The sequence below is a fragment of the Agelaius tricolor genome, unplaced genomic scaffold (assembly GCF_023055355.1).
Source record: "Agelaius tricolor isolate 1412-34295 unplaced genomic scaffold, bAgeTri1.0.p SCAF_2, whole genome shotgun sequence".
Taxonomy (NCBI): domain Eukaryota; kingdom Metazoa; phylum Chordata; class Aves; order Passeriformes; family Icteridae; genus Agelaius; species Agelaius tricolor.
This window is the reverse complement of record NW_027269262.1, coordinates 15986137-16005000: the sequence shown is the minus strand read 5'-3', so window position 1 is coordinate 16005000 and position 18864 is coordinate 15986137. Positions and strand designations below refer to the sequence as shown.

At 35.1% G+C, this 18864-nt stretch overlaps 1 long non-coding RNA gene across 2 annotated transcripts in view; it reads left to right on the top strand.

The window, feature by feature from the left end:
• The window catches only part of LOC139603163 (uncharacterized), a 210528-nt gene that overhangs the window by 126703 nt on the left and 64961 nt on the right, over positions 1 to 18864 (top strand). For both annotated transcript variants that reach the window (XR_011683593.1, XR_011683594.1), the window contains 2 exons: positions 9476 to 9618; positions 10553 to 10685. This is a non-coding gene — a long non-coding RNA (uncharacterized lncRNA). The remainder of the gene's footprint in view (positions 1 to 9475; positions 9619 to 10552; positions 10686 to 18864) is intronic.

Below are 18864 nucleotides of genomic sequence, written 5' to 3'. Positions count from 1 at the left end.
GTTTAACTGTGAGTCCATCAAGCAAAGCACTAGGTAAGCTTTTTTATTGCACTGAATATTGCCACTTTTTAAAATTATGGTTTCAGTATAGCAACATTGGATCAAGCCTCAGTGTAGTTCATTGTTTATTCCTAATGTATTTTTAATACTGTATTAGTCAGAAGTTTGTCAGTCTTGTAATCTGACAAATGTCTTGAATGGTTATGAAATGTACTAAAATGAATGTTTAAAATACATAATTGAAATTAAAATTCAGTGTTGATCTATTTATTATTTCCATATTGACTTCCTGTTCTCTTTTTTTATAACAGTAAAGTTAAAATTAAAATTTATTCTAAAAAACATCCTACACACTTCATCACAGTATGTGTCAATCTACAGAAATAGATGTAAACCAAAGTGTAAATTGACCATAATATTATGTATCACATCTTCAGAAAAAAATCTTCGTGCCCAGAAGACTGAGGTAGAAAACAGTTTTGTGAGGTTTTTTTTTAATAAGTTTTGACTAAATTTGAATAAAATTTTGAATTAAATTTAGATGGGTATTTCAAATGTTTAGTTATACACCAGCACCATTGCAGTCTTTCAAACTCAGTTGTTTTCTTTCACGAAGGCAAAAAAAACAAAATAAGAAGTCCTACACTTCCTATCTTTATTATTTCATTCATTCAGAAGCTCTCTCAAAATGGCATCTTTTCAGCAGCAAGAAATAAAGCAAGATTTCTAATATTCCTGATGGTTTCTCATCTTAGTTTTTTTTTTCCCAAAAAAATTAAGATCAGTGTAGTGCACAATTTATTTCCATACCTAATTTCAAGGGGCCATATAGTCATCCATTTTCCCCCCAAGATCCTGGTATCATTATTTGAAATGTAACATATCTGTGGTACCAATTGCATTTGGGTTTGCTTTATAAAACAGAAATAAAGTGCAACAATCTACAATTTATTTTTGTTTGATTAAACAAAGTTTGCAATCCTTGGAGAGGAAGTTTGGAAGTTGATAGTACAAGTGGGGGAAACACCTTTAAATTGAAAGAGCTTAGGCTTAGATTAGATATCAGGAAGAAAGTTTTCACTGTGAGGGTGATGAGTCACTGCATCAAGTTGCCCAGAGAAGATGTGGATGATCCATCCCCAGATGTGTTCAAGGCCAGGTGGGATGGGGTTTTAAGCAACTGGATCTAGATTTCCTTTGCCATGGCAGGGGTTTTGGAACTTGATCTTCGAGGCCCTTCCACCCTAAATTCTTGTATGATTTTGAGTTGTCATTCTGTAAACTTATATTAAAACAAATATTACTCTAAGTACATATTGTAGTAATACAGTCTTGAAAACTCAGAATTCAGGCAGGGAGGCTGTTAGAGTGGAGTATGATCTCCATAGATCAAAGGCAAGCCAACTTTGCACAACATGTTTGGGAACTTGGAAAGTGTGAGGCATTATCTCAGCTGGCATGAACTGGCATGGCTTGACTTGCAATCAGCAAGGAACAGGATCATCAGCGCATTTCTGTCACTAAATGTGAATGATCTATTTAAATGCACAAAGTCACAGGAAAATGAGAGGGAGCAAGCACCACATAGAGTCTGAGGTCCTTCACATTAGATTAGCCTTGTATAGGAACTCTGGCAATGCAATGAAGCCATCCTGACTCAGACACCCACAGAGGAGTCACAAAGTCATTATGACTAGAGCTCTTCTACTGGCAGAGATGATGAATTTCTTGTTATCAGCTCTAAGACTGTAAAGCAGAAGTCAGGAGCAATGAACAGGAGGTATCAAAGCACCAGAGTCATTTGTTTAAGTGAAAGAAATAGGGGCACAATCCAACAATTTAAACAACCTGTGAAGTGATTGTACACAGACCAAGATGCATTTTTTAAAGAAACACATTAGTGATCAAGATGGGAACCAGCTACTGATGTGTTATCAGTAAAAGCAACTATAAAATATTGTGGGAAAGGATTTCAACAGCTTTGTCGCTTGGTAAATGATTTTGCTTTTCTTCTATGATAACCATTTATTTCCCAAGTAGGCTTTCTACGCTTCAGTCATTCATCTCTGTGGCTTAACAGAAGACTGTCCTGCCCACTGGAGTATTATCTTTCAGAAGTACACCATTAGCTGAGACTCCTCATTCCTTTAGAGGAGGGATATTGGGATAGTGGCAAAGGTTTTCACAGGTAAACACTGACAAACACAGGTTTTTAGTTGACCTGGGATTTTTCATAACAACCACAAGTCTGTTTCACACTCAGGTAAACAATGAAGTAAGAGCAGAAATTTGATCTTTTGTGTATTGCTGCATGCTCTCTGGCTTTCTGTAGTAGCCAAAGAACTGCAATGAAGTAACTGCTGGTTGTATACTTCCTTCATGACAGGAAGATAATGTGTCATTCCTTCTGGCTTCATCTGGTGATTACTCCTTCTTCGTACCATAAATAAAAAAAAAGATGAATTTTCAAGAAAGGGGGATTCCATTCATGTTGAAACTAATGGGACCATTTCTGCTGACATCTTCAATAGGCTTTGGATCATATAAGTGTTCTCTTGCCTGAGACTAAACATTACCTTAGTCTTACTCCTTTTAGTTTTTCTCACTGGTTCCTCTTTTCCTTTTAATACAAAAGTATATCAAGCAGCTCAGAAACATAAAAAAAAAAAGGAATAGGAAAATCATCAAAAGATTGGCAGCTCATTCAGAATGCTCTTTTATGGTTTGGGAATATATATTTTGCATACCAGATTTAACTTTCAGGAGGGCAGTGTCAGTTGCTTGGGATGGGTTTACTCACAATATCTGTGCTGAAATGCCTACGTACTGATGGCATGTATTTATTTTTGATTCTTTGAAATCTAGTCCTTCTTTACCATAAACAGACTCCAGATTTTACTTCAGTTTTGTTCCATAAAGTAGCTTTGCTGCAGGTTCAGCCTTACATGATGAACATATTCTGGTTCAGTAGTGGAACGAGTGACGCTACTATGTTTTGTAAGAGATGCTGATGAAGTACAAGTTTATTTCAAATACGTGTGGGTCAACTGATGAAAAAGATTTGAAGATCACCTTCCCAGTTCAGAATTTATTTAACCCTGAATAAGAAGTGGAATTTAAATGCAAATTAGGAGAGAACTTTGTGGATATTTGCCTATGAGTGTGTGTTGCTGAATGCCCTCACACGTTGACTTAAATGCTGCCTTGTATTACATATTGTAGGATGTTTAGCAAGAATAAATTATAGATGGAACCTTTGCAAACATTATATTGATTAAAGATGCTGACTATTAAAGTAAGAGCATATTCATCTTCTGGAAAAAAATTCAAAGTTCTAATTCTAATGTTGTTAGAATTACAATAAGTGTACACGTGGCAATAAAATATGGAAGTTTAGTGTGATGTATTAGCAGAAAAAAATATTTCTATTTTGGGGATGCTTACCTTCAAGTAGTTTTTTGGATTTCATAGGTTGGAAACTAAAAATTTTTGGGATTTTGCAACCTTGTATGTCATATATGACTGTTTGGTGGCTGTTCAAAAGGAAGAAGATAAAGGGAGAATACTGCCAGTAATTAAAAATTGAGCTGATTTTTCCTAAAAACCCTGTATTCTGAAAGTATTAGTTTTCCTGAGTAAGATGTATGCAACAATATAATTTGAAATTCTATGTATAAAATATATATAATTGTACTGAAATTCTGGATTATCTCTTTAAATAAAAGTGCTAACACTAGTGGCTACACAAAACTCATCAAATTAATAAAGAACTGGGGTGATTCAATATTATCAGAACATAATATTCCCATTCCTATTTTCGGTATGCTAATTGTTTAAGCATAAATTAACAAATAAAAATTTTTAAGTTAGTGGCTCTTTTTGAACCTCATCATCCACTTTCAAGTGCACTTCCACATAAAGAATTCACTGGGGCTCAGGGAATGCTGGGGTAACCAGTATACAACTAGTGTAGTAAGATTGGTGAGAAACAAAAATAAGAATAAGCAAAGGAAAATGTTAGAAAGCATAAATAAATTTATTCTTATGAATGTTCATTTATAAAATATGGGAGATGTTATATGTTTCTTAAATTAATACACAGGCAAAATCATTTAGATAATAAATAGTATGGACTATTTATAGTTACCAACCAGACAAATCTTTATTGTCAAAGAAAGTAACAAATGGAGAATAAGCACATTTTGAAATTGTAACTTATGGACAAAGAATACCACTTTTTGCCTTTCTGTCTCTCACAAGCATAGCAGAGTATGTAGCTCATTCTGACCATACCGTTTAGCATATGTTGCTTGGGTGTCTTTGTTGTTTCTATTGTGAGTATATACAAATGTGGAAGTGACTTTTCTCTTTTTTTTGAGACTAGTTACAGTAGCTGATAGTAGAAAGTAGAAGAATAGGAACAGATTGAGGCAATAAGAAAAAATTGATCTAATTTGAAAATGACTTCATCTCCAGACCAGAGAAACCCTGTTTCTTTCAGAGGTGGATAGATGTGCTCCTACTATCGATTGTGATCACAAAAATAATGAGTGCATCTACCTCCACTACTTTGGAGATTATGGAAAATGATTGAAATAAATCAGCAATACTGTTTGTGTTTCAAGAAGATGAAAATAACACTATGTCACTGACAGAAGTCTCTTATTTCAAAAACATACTCTGTGTTGATTAAAAAATAATGTTTACTCCATCTGAGCAAGACATTCTAAATCCAGATGGTTGAAAATCAACATAATCCAGAGTGATTATAATATTATTTTTTTAATTCTTTGTGATTGGCATGACTGAAACTCAGATTAATGGTTAGCACTGTAGACACCTTATACCACAGCAGGATAATGTCCCAGAGACAGTTTGCATGGTTATTGTGTTACCAGAACTGCTATCTCATGTTAAATGTGCTGATCCATCTCTGCAAACATAACTGCCAGATTTTCCTTTTCTTTTGTTGTTGCACTGGTGGCATCAGCTCTGTTTTATTTACAGTCATTCCCAAATGTGCTAAAAAAAGAGTGGGAAATCCGTTTTAGATATTTTTTCTTCTATTGTCTCATAGCTAAAAAGTGTAGGCTTGCTTAGTTTTCTAAGTAAGAGAATCTCCAGCCTGGTTTTCCACCTGTACTTTGAATTCTAATTCAGTAGCTATTTGCCAGTTAATGAAAAAAAGTATGAAATCTGGACCAGATAAGCATGATAATCATTGGCATACGGTTATTAGCAGTGCAAGTGTCTGTGATAACTTTATCATCTTCTTGTTTGCTGTGAATTAGTGTTTACACTGCCTTCAGCACATTGGTTGTGTTTGTCCAATGCTGTACAATTCTTCTGACACCACCATCCAAACTTCATTAATATTCTGTCCTGAACTATTCATTTACTAATGTTTCAGCATCAGTTCTGTTAACTATTTCTACCATCCCTGTCTTCTGGTTTCGACTTTGTGACTGTTGATTGTGCTCAGATCAGTGATCAAAGGCCTGAACATCAATAGAATATTATGAAACACTGGATAACTGGGTTAAGTTAAAATAGAATTTAAAAAATCAGTCTGTATTTTCTTCTCCAGCCTTCTTACTCAAAATTAGAGATACTGCAACAACAAGCCAGGAAAAAATATGCCTGCAATGTGTTCAAACATGTCACATTCACACACGATGAACATATATTGAAAAGTATTTATTTTACAGTATCTGTAAGTCACTGGTCCTGTACATGTACATATACACAATTATGCATCAGCTGCACTGCAGTTTTAGTGAATGGCAGAAAATACTGTTAATTTCTGCTGCTTTATTAGTCTAACCAGCATGGTATAGGTGATTTGCACAGACTCTTGAAAGCTCCAAATGAAGGTGAAAGACCAAAACCATTTGGTTTGGGGACCTTCACAAATTTATTTCCCAAGAATTCTGTATCCTCCTGAATAAAAAACACTTTATTAATCCTATATTTTCAAGAAAGTTACAGAAGTTTATGATTACTGTGTCTTCTAGTTTGTTTAGCATTATTAACTGCAAATGGTGCAATTTTATAGAACTGGGTAGAATACTTCCAATAATTAAAAACAAAAAGCAGCAAGTTAAAAATGCATTACACCTCCATTTGTATTAAAGTGAAGAAAAATTGAGAAAATTTTATCTGATAATCAGAAAACATATAAATAAGTAAAGAAACACAGAAACACCATTACAGCTGACAGAGCTGTTCTGAGGAAAATCATGAGTTAGAAAATCCATCTTGCATAATTAAAATACTGGACCCTTGCACAAGATAGTGTGAAAATTCCTACCTTGTTTTCTAGAGGAAAGTAAGGTAAATAATAAAACATATTACTGAGGAAGAAATTAACCAAGACAGCTGGTGATACTTCCTTACTCTAATGGATTTTAAGGAGAATCAATAGTATGTAAGGTTGTTCAGACATTTGTATTAAAAACCCCAAAACACATATTTAAGAAAATAAATGTTTTTGTGTATGTATGTTTTGGTGGGTCTCTAGAAATGTCTGCATGTAATTTAATATGTACCTGTGTACAGTATTCTCAGGTTATAAAATCCATATTAAATTTTCATTTAATATATGGTCATAGTGATGCTATCTATGCCCAAAGCCTTAAATTAATTTCTTTTAAAAATTGAAATTCAATATTCCTTCTTCATTGAAAAATTGAAGAGACCTTTGGCTTTTCAAGACAAACATATTTATACCTGTAGCTGCAATTGTTTAATTTTCTTTTTGGATTTAGGTATTTTTACGTCAGCTTAATCATTAAAGTGCCTGAATATGTTGGCATTTTATAATACTTATTACACAGCGGCACAGTCCAAATAATCAAGGAAGTGGAAAATAAGCTGACCTATATCTAGGAAATGCTAGTTAATAAATGAATCAATTAATTAATTGAAAGGGATATGGCATCAACTGACAAGATAATAGAGAAAAAAATTCAGAGACTGAATGATAGTTATTAATAGTGCATTAAAAAGAAAAAAAGGGAAACAGATACTGGCCAAAGGAAAGAAATCTTCTTTTTTTTTTTTTTTTGCTATTTACTGAAGAGGAAGAAAATGAAGTGTTCCTCAAATTGAAATTGTCTGCTCATTTGTTCATCCTTTTTTTATCATCTTTTCTCAGTTTAATGAAGGAAAACACCTTAATTTTAACACAGTTGGATCCTATCCCTTGTGCTTTACTCTAATTACTTTCTGTGTAGAAGCCAGTCAGGAGACTTAAATGGTCTCATAGAGACTCTTGTGAAGGCAGCCAGATGGTGACATCTGCTCCAAACTGATACTAGAATTTCAACACTGAAGTTGTTTTTAAGCAATCTATGTATTTCATTAGGTAAGAAAGTTATATGCAGTTTTATACTTATATAACAAGAACATTTTCATTAGGCAATCTAAGATCTGGAGTTTGGATACCAATACTACATGATATTTCATGTATGTATAGCACAGAATTAAGTTGGTCCTAATAGTAGTCTTGGATATTTGGTTGGCAGATAGTTTTTAGTGAGAAGTAATGCTTAATTTGCAGAGTAAAGACAGAGAATGGTATGGAAAATCCCTCTTTTCACAGTAGGTTTCAATGACTTTTTAGCCTGCTAACATTACTCAAGAATGAAAGTTTGAGTCCAAAAACATCTGCACTCATATACTGAACCCAAAGTTCAGGACAAGGAGTAGGTTTTAAAGGCAATGTGTTTTCTTGCCCAGTTTATATGTATTTCTCACGTACTCCTTCTGCTCAAATAATTCTGGGTTGAAAAATAATTACATTACTGAGGATTTGTGCATTGTAGTGATGTGTGGTTCTTATTCTTTGTCCTGTAAAGAATACTTTCTCAATGCTCTTACACATCATTCTCTGTGTAGTACCTGAGTGCCTCACAGTCTTTGAGCTATTCAGTCTCACAATACTGAGGTGAAAGAGGAAGGTCGAGAAAGCCAGATCACCTCTGAGGTTCCTACAAAAGACAGTGTAAAATATTGAGACTGAACCTTGATTCTCTTGCATTCAAGTCACTGTTAAATGAAATTCCTTTCCATATTTTATGGAGGTTTACTTTGATGATAAATTATTCTCTGGTACAGCCCTTACATTGTTTAAAAATAATTTTTTTTCTTGTTTCTTTTTCCCACTGGCAGAATCAATGTAATTACTTAGAAACAGCCATGCTAAAATCATGCATTGATGGATTATGTATAAGGTGTCCAGATGGTAATAGCTTTATATATTGTTTCCAGCTCCTCTGGAAAATTTAGAAAGAATCCAAAAAAAAAAAATCTAAAAAAATTGTCATTGAAGTTAAGAACATTTGTGACACTTGTTTTAGTGGTAATTATACAAAATACATAATGCATTATGAGTTGTTTTGAGGACAAAATTTTGAGGTCTAAACCAGGTCATCATTGGCTGGTCTAAACCAGGTCATCATATAGCAGATACAAAAAAATAAATCACACATAAAAGTGAAACTGTGAATATTTTATACATTTAGCTGGCTGCAAAATGCTAATTTTTCCTGGGAGATAGGGAGAAGTGTGGAAAATTATTTGTCAAGAAAATATGTGTGTGTGAGGGGGTTTAGAAAAGGCTATATTATTTTTTTTGTTGTTTTTTATAACACATTTCATAATTTATTTGAGAAAATGTAATTATGTTGAATTTTATCCCTTAAGTCAGAATTCTTAACTGAGAAATATGTTCAAATTGGCATGAGAAAGTATGCTGTTCTGTGTATTTCTGTTTCTGAAAACTCTCTGAAGACCATAGCTGTAAACAACACTGTCTCTAGTTGTCTGAATGCCTGGATTAGCATGGCACTCCTACACGAATCCCTAGCATGGGTCAGTCACACCTTAAAGAAGAGGAAACTACACACAGCTAAAAATTTCTGATATTATTATGGGCTGTAGTCCCCATTCTGAGTGCACAAGAAAGCTGTAGGGAATAGCATTTGAGAACATACAGAATAGATTGCTTCCTTAGCTTGGCACAGAGCTACACAATGCAAAATTGAAATAACAAAAAAAAAAGAATAAAAGAAAAAAATAAAGACAGCTGTTTCCATTTCTATAAAAAAGTTTTCAGAAATAGATATAAAGATTTTGTTCTGAAATATAATATAATTTTACAGTGTAAAAGACTTTGCTGTAAAACAAGAGAGGACTGAGCTTGAAAGACTGATATGAGCATCAATAAATTTACTATAACTGAGTTATTGCCTAATCTGAGAGGTGACTTCCATGCAGCTTGGGAGAAATGGGCAGGGCAGGGTGGGGAGCAAGGATTTTTTGGTGCATGGTCCCAGAATGTGCTTAAATTGAATTATTCCTATATTTTTTACCTTTTAAAAATTAATGATCTAACACTATTTGTAAAAGATTAGATGAAAACAGTTCAAGTATCTCTAAATTACACTAAAAATGACCCTTGCCTTTCAAGCAGTGTGGACACCTGCTGTAGACCCTCTTAAAAATATGGAGTATATGGGAAGAAGAGTGATGGTGTGACAAAGTAATTCTTTTCATCCGGAATTTTGTGCACAGAAGAAAGCTTCTGCTTATTCCTTCTTCCTGCAAAAGACTGTTGTGAGTACAGTTTCCATCTGATAACTCTTATAATCATAGGAAAAAGTATTGCAGTTTTCACCTGTTCCTCCCATTTCAATCATACACTGGTTCTACTAGTAAATTAAAAAAAAAAAAAAAAAAAAAAGCCTGCTGGATATAAGCTCAGGAGGGAAACTGGTTTCATCTTTATAAGAAAGCCTTCCTTCTGCTATGTTTGCAGAAGTTTACAGGTTGTTTGAATAGGAGAAAAAAATAAGAGAATACACTGTGCTATTTGGAAGATTGCAGTGCTACAGATGTCAAAAGAACTGCTTCTCTAATTTTCCCATCATTATGAAATTATTTAAGTCACAAGCTGTGCAGTATATTCACTCAGTATATTCACTGTTGTCTCACCCACAGACATTGTTTCTGTGCTGTGGAACTCTAAAGAAAAGATTGTGATAACCTGTAAACAATAGATAAAGTTTAGTGCTGAATTGAGAAGTCTTCCTGAATATTGAAAGCATTCATCTGTTTCACTTTCTGTGGTATGCAATTATCAAAAATTTAAAAACTGCCTTATTAACATGTTGCATGTTATATTTTGCAAAGTTTTGCATGCACCTTTCTCAAAAAACCAGAAAAGATAGTGTAATTTGTCTTCTGTGGAAAAAAAAAGGTACGCTAAATCAGTATTAATCAGAACAGGCTTTTGGGTATATATCAGTCTTCTAAGGCTGCTCACATTGGAAGGACTAAATTGACAAAGAGATGGGATAGTGACAAAGGGGCAAGCAGAGGATTTATTCTTGCATAATTTGAAAATGGGGTACTGGCCCAATAGAAGAGTGAAAGAAATGGTATGGAAGTGAATGAACTCTCCACAAAGAGCTCCGTGGGTTTGGCACAACAGGCTGCAAGTACAAGGCCATGGGATTCCCAGTCTGATCAATGTCTTCTCTGCCCCCAGGCTCTGTCTTCAACGACAAGCAGGGGGAGGAAAGAATTAATAAGGAAACTAGAGAGACAAGACTGTGAGCCAAAAAATGTCCATAATAGAGAAGATGTAGAAACAATAGCTGTGTTATGGTTGCTTCAGCAGAGTAAGTATTTCATCCTATTTTTGAGAATTTTTATATGTTACAAGATCTTTTTACTAAGAAAAGAACCCAAACAACCAAATATTGGCATTGAATAACAAGCTAAAACGCACATTTTCTCTCCCTGATCAGGAGAAAATGTAGTGTTCCTCTTGTTAGCCTTTGGCTCAGTTTCATTTGAAGAACACAGTTGATATAAAATAATATGTATAATCTATATATATTGCTTCTGGTTAAGGAAAGTGGCACAAGACTTCAGGAAGTGAAGAAAGTATCTGTAAAAATTCCAATAATTAAATTATTTGTTGTTTTCTTTATATTTTAATCCTTATTCCAGTTACTGACACATCAGATATTACAAATCAACATTAATGTCTAATATTTATGGAATTAATATAGTCCATAGACACATATACCATAATAAATCTCCAAAAAGGTAGTCTATTTGTTCTGACACATTCTTCTCCTTTAATATTTGGCCTTTCCATTAGAGGACAGAAGAGATATAGTTCTTTAAAGATGATTTTTGTATTACTCATCTAAACTAGTAATGCTAATGTTGCTAACAGGGCCCTTAAATCAGAGTATCATACTGCTCTTTTCAAGACAATATTTTCAAGCCGAAATGGTCATTGCCAAGGTGAGTGATAATTAACAACGATAAACTGGGAACAAATCAGTACTTGAAATAAAGAATAGGAAAGGAACAACATGTTTCATGGGAATTGGTGTCTTTTGATATCTTAATGATGTGCAGGGTGTGGTAAAGTTCTTCACAGAAAAAAATAAAATCATGGGGCCAGGGCCAAGGCCCCACTAGGAGGGGGTTTGGAGGGTGCTGTGACAATTTGCCAGACTGTGATTTCTGTGGCCGCTGAAGCCATGCTGCTAGAAGATGTGCAAAGAGGAAGTGCAGAGTCACACAGGTATCCTCTCTACACGATGGAGAAATCTATTTAATCTCCAAAGGAGGACTACCTATGATAGAAGGATTTCTCACTAAGGCCCTTTCTCCTGTCTCCCATGCCTCATCCTACCCACCATGAGGCAGGAGAGCATGAACACATGCACACTGGTACCAAACCATGATCACACCAGGATCTATCCCATGCTGAAGCATCACAGGTTCTGTAGCTCTCTAGAAGGGCCGTTTGCAAAGCACTCTGGCTGAATGCCAGTTATAAATTGCAGCTTCTCCTCTTGATGCCCCCAAAAGTTTAAGGGAAGCAGAAAGTGGAATGAAAGGAGAGGTTATTTTGAAGGCTTAATTTGGGAACCGGGGGAGAGAACCAGCATGAATTTCCAGAACACAGAGACAGGATAAACCATTTGGGCAAAATCAATACCATATATACTACCATATATACTTTGATATAAATTGGCTGGAAAGCTCAGCTCTCAACATGGCAGATGAATTTTAACCCTGGAGTTAGCTGGAGTAGGAATCTCACTGTTAGTAAAGCAAACTCCCCGTGTTAGACATTCCACATTCCTGAATAAACCTTCCTTATTGACACGTCCAGAGAACCTGGGTTTTGTTCCATAACTTTTGAAGAAGGTAGAAACTAACCTCTGGAAAAAAGATGTTGGACTCACACATGAAGCAATGATCTCATCTGCAAAGAAGCAAACTATCAGCTGAGGTGGAAAATAGTTTGGGAAAGACCTGTGCAAATGCATGCATGTTTTCCAGGAATTGTAAAATGCATTCCTATTGCCTAATAAATAAGATAGAGCTCTTTAAGTCAAGGGAAGCTTCAAAGTTTCCCAAACTTAATCTTTCAGTTCCAGACAAATTGAAGCCCATATAAGGGATGTCTGTCACATTAAGATACTGGTCCAGCACTGTGATCCTTGCTGAGTTGTGTGATTTGCATTGTTGTATTCGTGTTTTGATCAAAACTTCTGTGTTTGAGTGTGGCTGCATTGTAGCCTGATCCTGGATGGCTCCTTGAGCCTTGGCATGGGTGCGGTGCCTGCCTGCATGTGCATGTACTTCTGCTCACTGCAGTTTTCCACCTTCATTTCCTGCTGCTAACACTCACAATTTTCAAAAAATTAGTGGTTCCAGGCAATCATAAGCAATCCTTTTAACGGAAAGCAACAGCTCTAGTTTTTTTTTTTTTGCTTAGAAACGCATGAGAAAACCTGCAAAACCCTCAGCAAATCTCAATGAGGAGCTCCATCATCTGATGCTTTTACCTTCCAAGGGGTCCTGTTTACAGCTTATCATCACAACAGGCCATGAAATTATAATAGCATGTTTACCTAGATAATTACAATTTTGATCACTGGTTCCTTCTGTCACAGACCCTTTCTGTCCTTGTCTTAGTGGGGTTGCAGAGTTTCCTTCTTGAAGGATCTGTGTTGCTGTGAACTTAAGGGTTAATTGAGTCTTCAAAACTGTTACAGCATAAATAGATGCATGTACTGACCCTCATCAAGATGCTGATCTCATCTGTTAGTTTTTAAAGTCAGAGATAATGCAGTTATGTTAGGTTACCTTTTCCAAAGAAAGTTAAAGAAATATGAAAAGGTTATTTACAAAATTACTGTAAACTGAGGAGAAGGAGAAAAAGGCCACCTTGCTGTGAAATTGCAGTCAAGGAAACAGCTTTATGACTCAGAACTAAATTAAACCTCTTCTTCAGTTGTGTAAGTTATGATGAACAGAGGAACAAAAAAAAAGGCAATAGGTAAAAAATACATGGACAAATTAAAGTGCAATTAATGTTCTTAAAGTTGAAACAGAGTAAATTATTCTGCAAAAGGAGAAATAGCAAATGAAAACATATATATAGTGAGGAATTAAAATCTTAAAACCTCACACAAGCCAGGGATAGTACTCTCAGACTGAAAATAAGGTAGACGTGTGCTAACAAAATTTGCTCATAGCAAAACCTGAAAACCATTGTAAATATAAAGGTAGAACTGGAATATTGCAAGGAGGTGTAGAACTTTGAGAAATGAAGTGATAAAAATGGCAAAAAAGTAATCATTCAAAGTACAGTCATCCATTCAGGGACTAATGAAAAGAACATCTGTTATACCATAGCACTTAACAGGGTGGAAATGAAGGAGAGAGGAAACTGCAATGCTTGGTAGTCACTATTTGAATGTTTTCCAGTTATCCATGTGATATGACATCCTAAAGGTGAACACAGTTCATAGGCATTTTGGAGAGGCATTTCTGCAGAGAAAGGAGAGTTTTGAATGTGTTGTACAAAGCACTGATCAGATCTCTGTAAGATTGTTTAAAATTCTGTCCACCTCCCTTCAAGAGATAACAGTTTCAGACTAGAATTGATGAAGAAAGTGTCCACTAAAATGAGAAGAGAATGGAATGTCCATCCCTTGGGACAGACTTAAAAGAACCTTGCTTGTTTATCATAGACAACAAAAAACTGACAGTGAATATGATTTATTTCTGTGCACTGAGAGAAAAGCACTAGAAAGAAAAGAGCTTTTGAAGCTTAAAGGGCAGCACTGACTTAAAAGCAAATGTATATAAACAGTCCCTGACTAAAGTTACTCAATGAATGTAGAGACCCCTCAGAAGATTGAAAGGGTGCAAATACGCCTTGAAAATCATATCTGAAGAGAAAGTGCCAATGATTCACCAATAAATTGAAAGGAAGTACTCAGTGCAGTTTAGGTTAAGAATCTATGATTTAATTGTCTGTGATTGCACAGGAGTGTAGACAGTAACCTAAGTCTTTTATTCCTGTGTTTTTCATTACCCATGTGATATAAATTGGGGTGAAGACCCTTGAGCTTTTCTGTGCTAATTAACTGTGTTCCAATACAACACATCTTTCAGCAAACCAGTGCTGAATTTTAGGTAATTAAGTTCAGCAAATCTTGCTGCAATGACTACTGGCATCTGGGAATGTTTCCTTGTGACATTTCTCCTTTACTCTAAACCTTAAAAGTACTTTTGAAAAGCCATTTTTCTACAATACATATGGGCATTTAATGAAGAATGTAAGCACATATTCTGACCTTTCTTTGTGTATAATGTAGAAGTAATAGTATTATAATATCAATGTAGGTGAAAAATGCTAAAAATATTGCTCTAAAATGTTTCACTGTGTATCTAACGTAATTACTTTTGGTCTCATATTTATTATGAACTGCACAAATGTCTTTTAGAGAGCATTTGTTACATTTTCTTCACAATGATACTTCTAATATTGTTAAAGGGTTATTTTTATTCCAGTTATACTTGCCAAGAAAAACATATCAAAGTAATGTCACGTTTTACTCTCAAAAAATATCAAATTTCCTTTTGAGCAGAGAGAAAGCTGGGTGAAATCATATAAAGTAGGAAAGGTAGCTAACACTTGAATCAAGAAAAAAATGTTTTAATTTTGCTTCTTTTGGAAACCCTGCCATAGGGAACATGAGTTCACCTGGTAATTGTATTTCACAAGAAGAAGCTTGTCACAAGAGGCCCTAATTCTGCCTCAGAGGAGGGTGACCAATATTGCCATTTGATGCACAATTATGGGTTCGAGGTTCTAGAACTCAGAGCAGAAGCTGCTGCTTCATTGTGGCATTAGCAACTGGAAGCATAGCAATTTTTACACACACAGTTTGCATTGTGACATTCTCTTTTTATCCCCATATCAGGCAAAGATAGGAAAGGAGGAGATGGATCTGAATCTCTGTTTTCTGCAGTGGACAACACGTTCTGATCCACAGACATATTAAGCAGAAGATTTTTTTTTCATCCCATTAATTTTTTCCTGATTTGGGGCAGTGACAGTTCTCTTCTATCTCAGGCTCTCTCAGAGTAGTTAGTTCTGCATGCTGCTATGGAGTAAAGAATGAACATTAAATTAAACCCCAAGTTGTGTATGTATGTATTTCACTGCACAGCACCAGGAAGGATGAACACAGCAAGCCTGCAAGGCAAGTCCCCAAATGAAAAGCACTGTGTGATTTCCTGGCATCTATACCTGACAGTGGTCTGCTGTGTAACTGTTGATGGAATGACTAATTTGACACATGTAAAAGTAAAATCAGATTAAAAGAATATGACTCTTGAGATGTGAGCTTGCTCAGACAAGAAAAGTGCCTGCTGTTTTTCTAGAACACTCTGATTAAACTCCTAACACTTAAAATGTGCATAATAAGAAATTTATGAATCTCTCAAAATGCCTGGCTCAGTGAAAGAAGGACATAAGCTAAACATTGTGACTGCAGTTTATAAAATCTCAGCTTTTATAAACGGAAGAATTACAAGAATTTATTTGGAAAGACATGCTGACAGCTGTAAGAAACCAGATCTTGCTAGCTGTACTAATGTTAATGGTGTCATTAAAATCAGTGTAACTGATGGTGTGAAGAGGGCAATCAAGATTTGGCCCCATACTCGTGCTTTGTAAACATTAGCATTACAGAGATTAATATAATACTGACTAGCCAATGACATGTTAAAGCCTTAGTAAAGTTAATTTGTTTGGAAACCTTTTCTTTTAAAATCTAAAACAAATGGTTCAAGTGAAATGTGAGATGTACAGGATGTAGAGAAAATCAATAAACCAGCAGACTGTAAATGATGTGGAAATAACTTCTTTATGTTTTCCTGTTTTTGTAGTTTATAGTTAGCACCAGTACATAAACTTAACAGCTATGTGCAAGGGAAGAAAAGTAAATCCAAATGTGGGGAGTGTTGTGATGAGCTACCATTTCCTCAATGAATTATCTTTTTTTCTGTGAAACATTAGATTTCTTTTTAGATACTACTAATTAAAAAATACTACTCTGTGATGATTGGTTAGCAACGGCTTGGGTATTCTATTATTCATTTTTTTCTATGTTTATCTGCACATTACTTCAATCCTCTTACTAACAATTTTCCAAAAATAGAATTCACTGATCCTCTGAATTCCCATCCAATATTGCTGCTTGAAGGGATGAGAAATATTTTTAAAATAGGTACTCAAAATCATACAAATATTTTAGATTGTTTATGTTTCTTATAAGGACTTTATGGTCCCTCAAATTTTTATGTTCCTAATGGTCATTCTGCAATCTTCATAATACTGATGTATAGTAGGGAAAATTGGGTCTATCTTAAAAGCATTCACTGATAAGGGATGCACTTTAGTCATGATTTCATAAATTTATACAAACCTATGCTGAGTGTCAGTACAGCTGAATGCCATGGACAAGTGGTACTTAAGAGAATTTCAAAGATCATTCCAGTATGTGGCTGCTGATAAATGACTGTGTAAACCTGTGTTATGGCTTCTAAGATTGGACCTTTCCTCAAAATTTTAGAATAGGAAACAGCAAGTGGGAAATTTGCAAGCAACATAAGTGTATATAATGTGGTACAGGCTGTACGTCCCCTGTCACCTATAGGGGTTTTTTATTTTTATATTAACCTATAAACAAAGAGAATTTTTATATTTTATAAAATATATTTATTTATATATAAAATATATTTATTTTATATTTTATGTGTGCATTGAGCTTTGAGAAATAAGTTCAGAGATAGGAAAGAGCTTGGTTGAAGGCAGTGGAGATTGGATTAAAAGCAAATCTGTCATACAACCTCCTCAGCTGTAAATTCAGGTGGAATGGTCCAGATCTCTCTCAGCTTTCTTCAAGCCTCTGGCAGGAGGAAATCTATCTGAGTCTGAGGGCAAGTTTATAGGAAGTCTTTGGAAGCTGGCATGTAAGTGCAGTGCAAAATTATTATCGTCAATGTACTGATGCAGAAAAGTTTTGATGAAAAGATTAGTAGCAATTTCAGGCCTGTTTACTTAACTGAAATTAACAGAGAAGATGCTGGAGAGTGGTGGCATGACTATCTGTAAAAGAAAAGTATATGTGTCATAATAAAATGTAGTCAGGAGGGTGGTCACAGGGAGACCATTCTTCAGTCTGGCATCAGCTCATCCTGGTTTGCTTATTTTTAATCACATGGGAAGTGCTCCTGTTCCAGCCACAGCTACAGAACAGATCTTTGCAGTTTTCAATTCTCAAGATATCTGTGTGAAATCTCCAGAGTGAGGCTTTGATGGGGACTGCAAGGGTCATAACCTGGCAGAGGAAGATGAGTCAGTCAGTGAACCTGAGAAGAGACTCTACATTTAACTTCTGAACCTGTTAATGGACACTTAGAAAGAAGGTAACTGCATAAAAAAAAAAAAAAAAATCAAAATGGAGTGCCTGATAAACTAATTAACTAGTCATGACAGAGATTTTATCTTAAACAGGAGCAGGTAGGGCACTTAAGTGTAAATAATATGCTAAGTATAGATCAGAAGTGGGAATATCTGGAGTAAATTTAGCTTACTTCACTAAATACAAAGCATCAAAATCTTTTCATATGTATTCAGTTTGAGCTATTGTTTTGGTTTTTTTCTCCATGCTTTAATTCCATACAGAGCTCATAAAGAATTGTATAAGGAAAGGTAGGAAGAGATCCATGAGCTGAATGAGATCACTGAAGCCATGTCTCCAGACACCATCTGAAGATCTGGCCCACAGGATCCTTCATCTGGAATGATATAAGACACTAGTTATAAATCCCAAAATGTATTTTCCTGATCTCTGATTAAAGTAGTACGCACATGCTTGCGATATAAATATTCACATTGCATTAAAAATCTGTGGTTGGAAATCCTGGAGCTCAAATTATGAATGCATAATTTAGTTCCATGAATAGTAGTGCAACTTAAAAAGGGATGCAAACTTAAGAAAAGAGCGCAACTGCAAATATAAATACACATTTTTATTGACAGTTGTTCCTTAGGAAGACGTAAAAGTAACTAAAATTAAAAAGAAAGAGGAAATCATTTTATACAACAGCAGTTGTAGAAACATTGGGATTAATGGGAAAAGGATGACTAATTTTGAAAATAACCTTCACCTTTTTAGATGCGTTAAGCTGGAAAGCAACTGGGATCAATGGAGTATAGATAACTGAGAAAAAATTTACAGTTGCAGTCCTGACCCTACAGAGTGGGAATTTTGCCATAGATTAATTGGGGCTGACATTTTATACAGTGCTTCATCACTAACAATTCAGGGATCTGATCCACAAGTGATTGCACTGCTTGGAGTTTTTCCATTGCTTTCACAGATCTTTGGATCAGACCCATGCTGCAGATGCCTGGTTCTTCCATCTGAGGGGTAATTTCACATGTAATTGTTAGAGCTATCA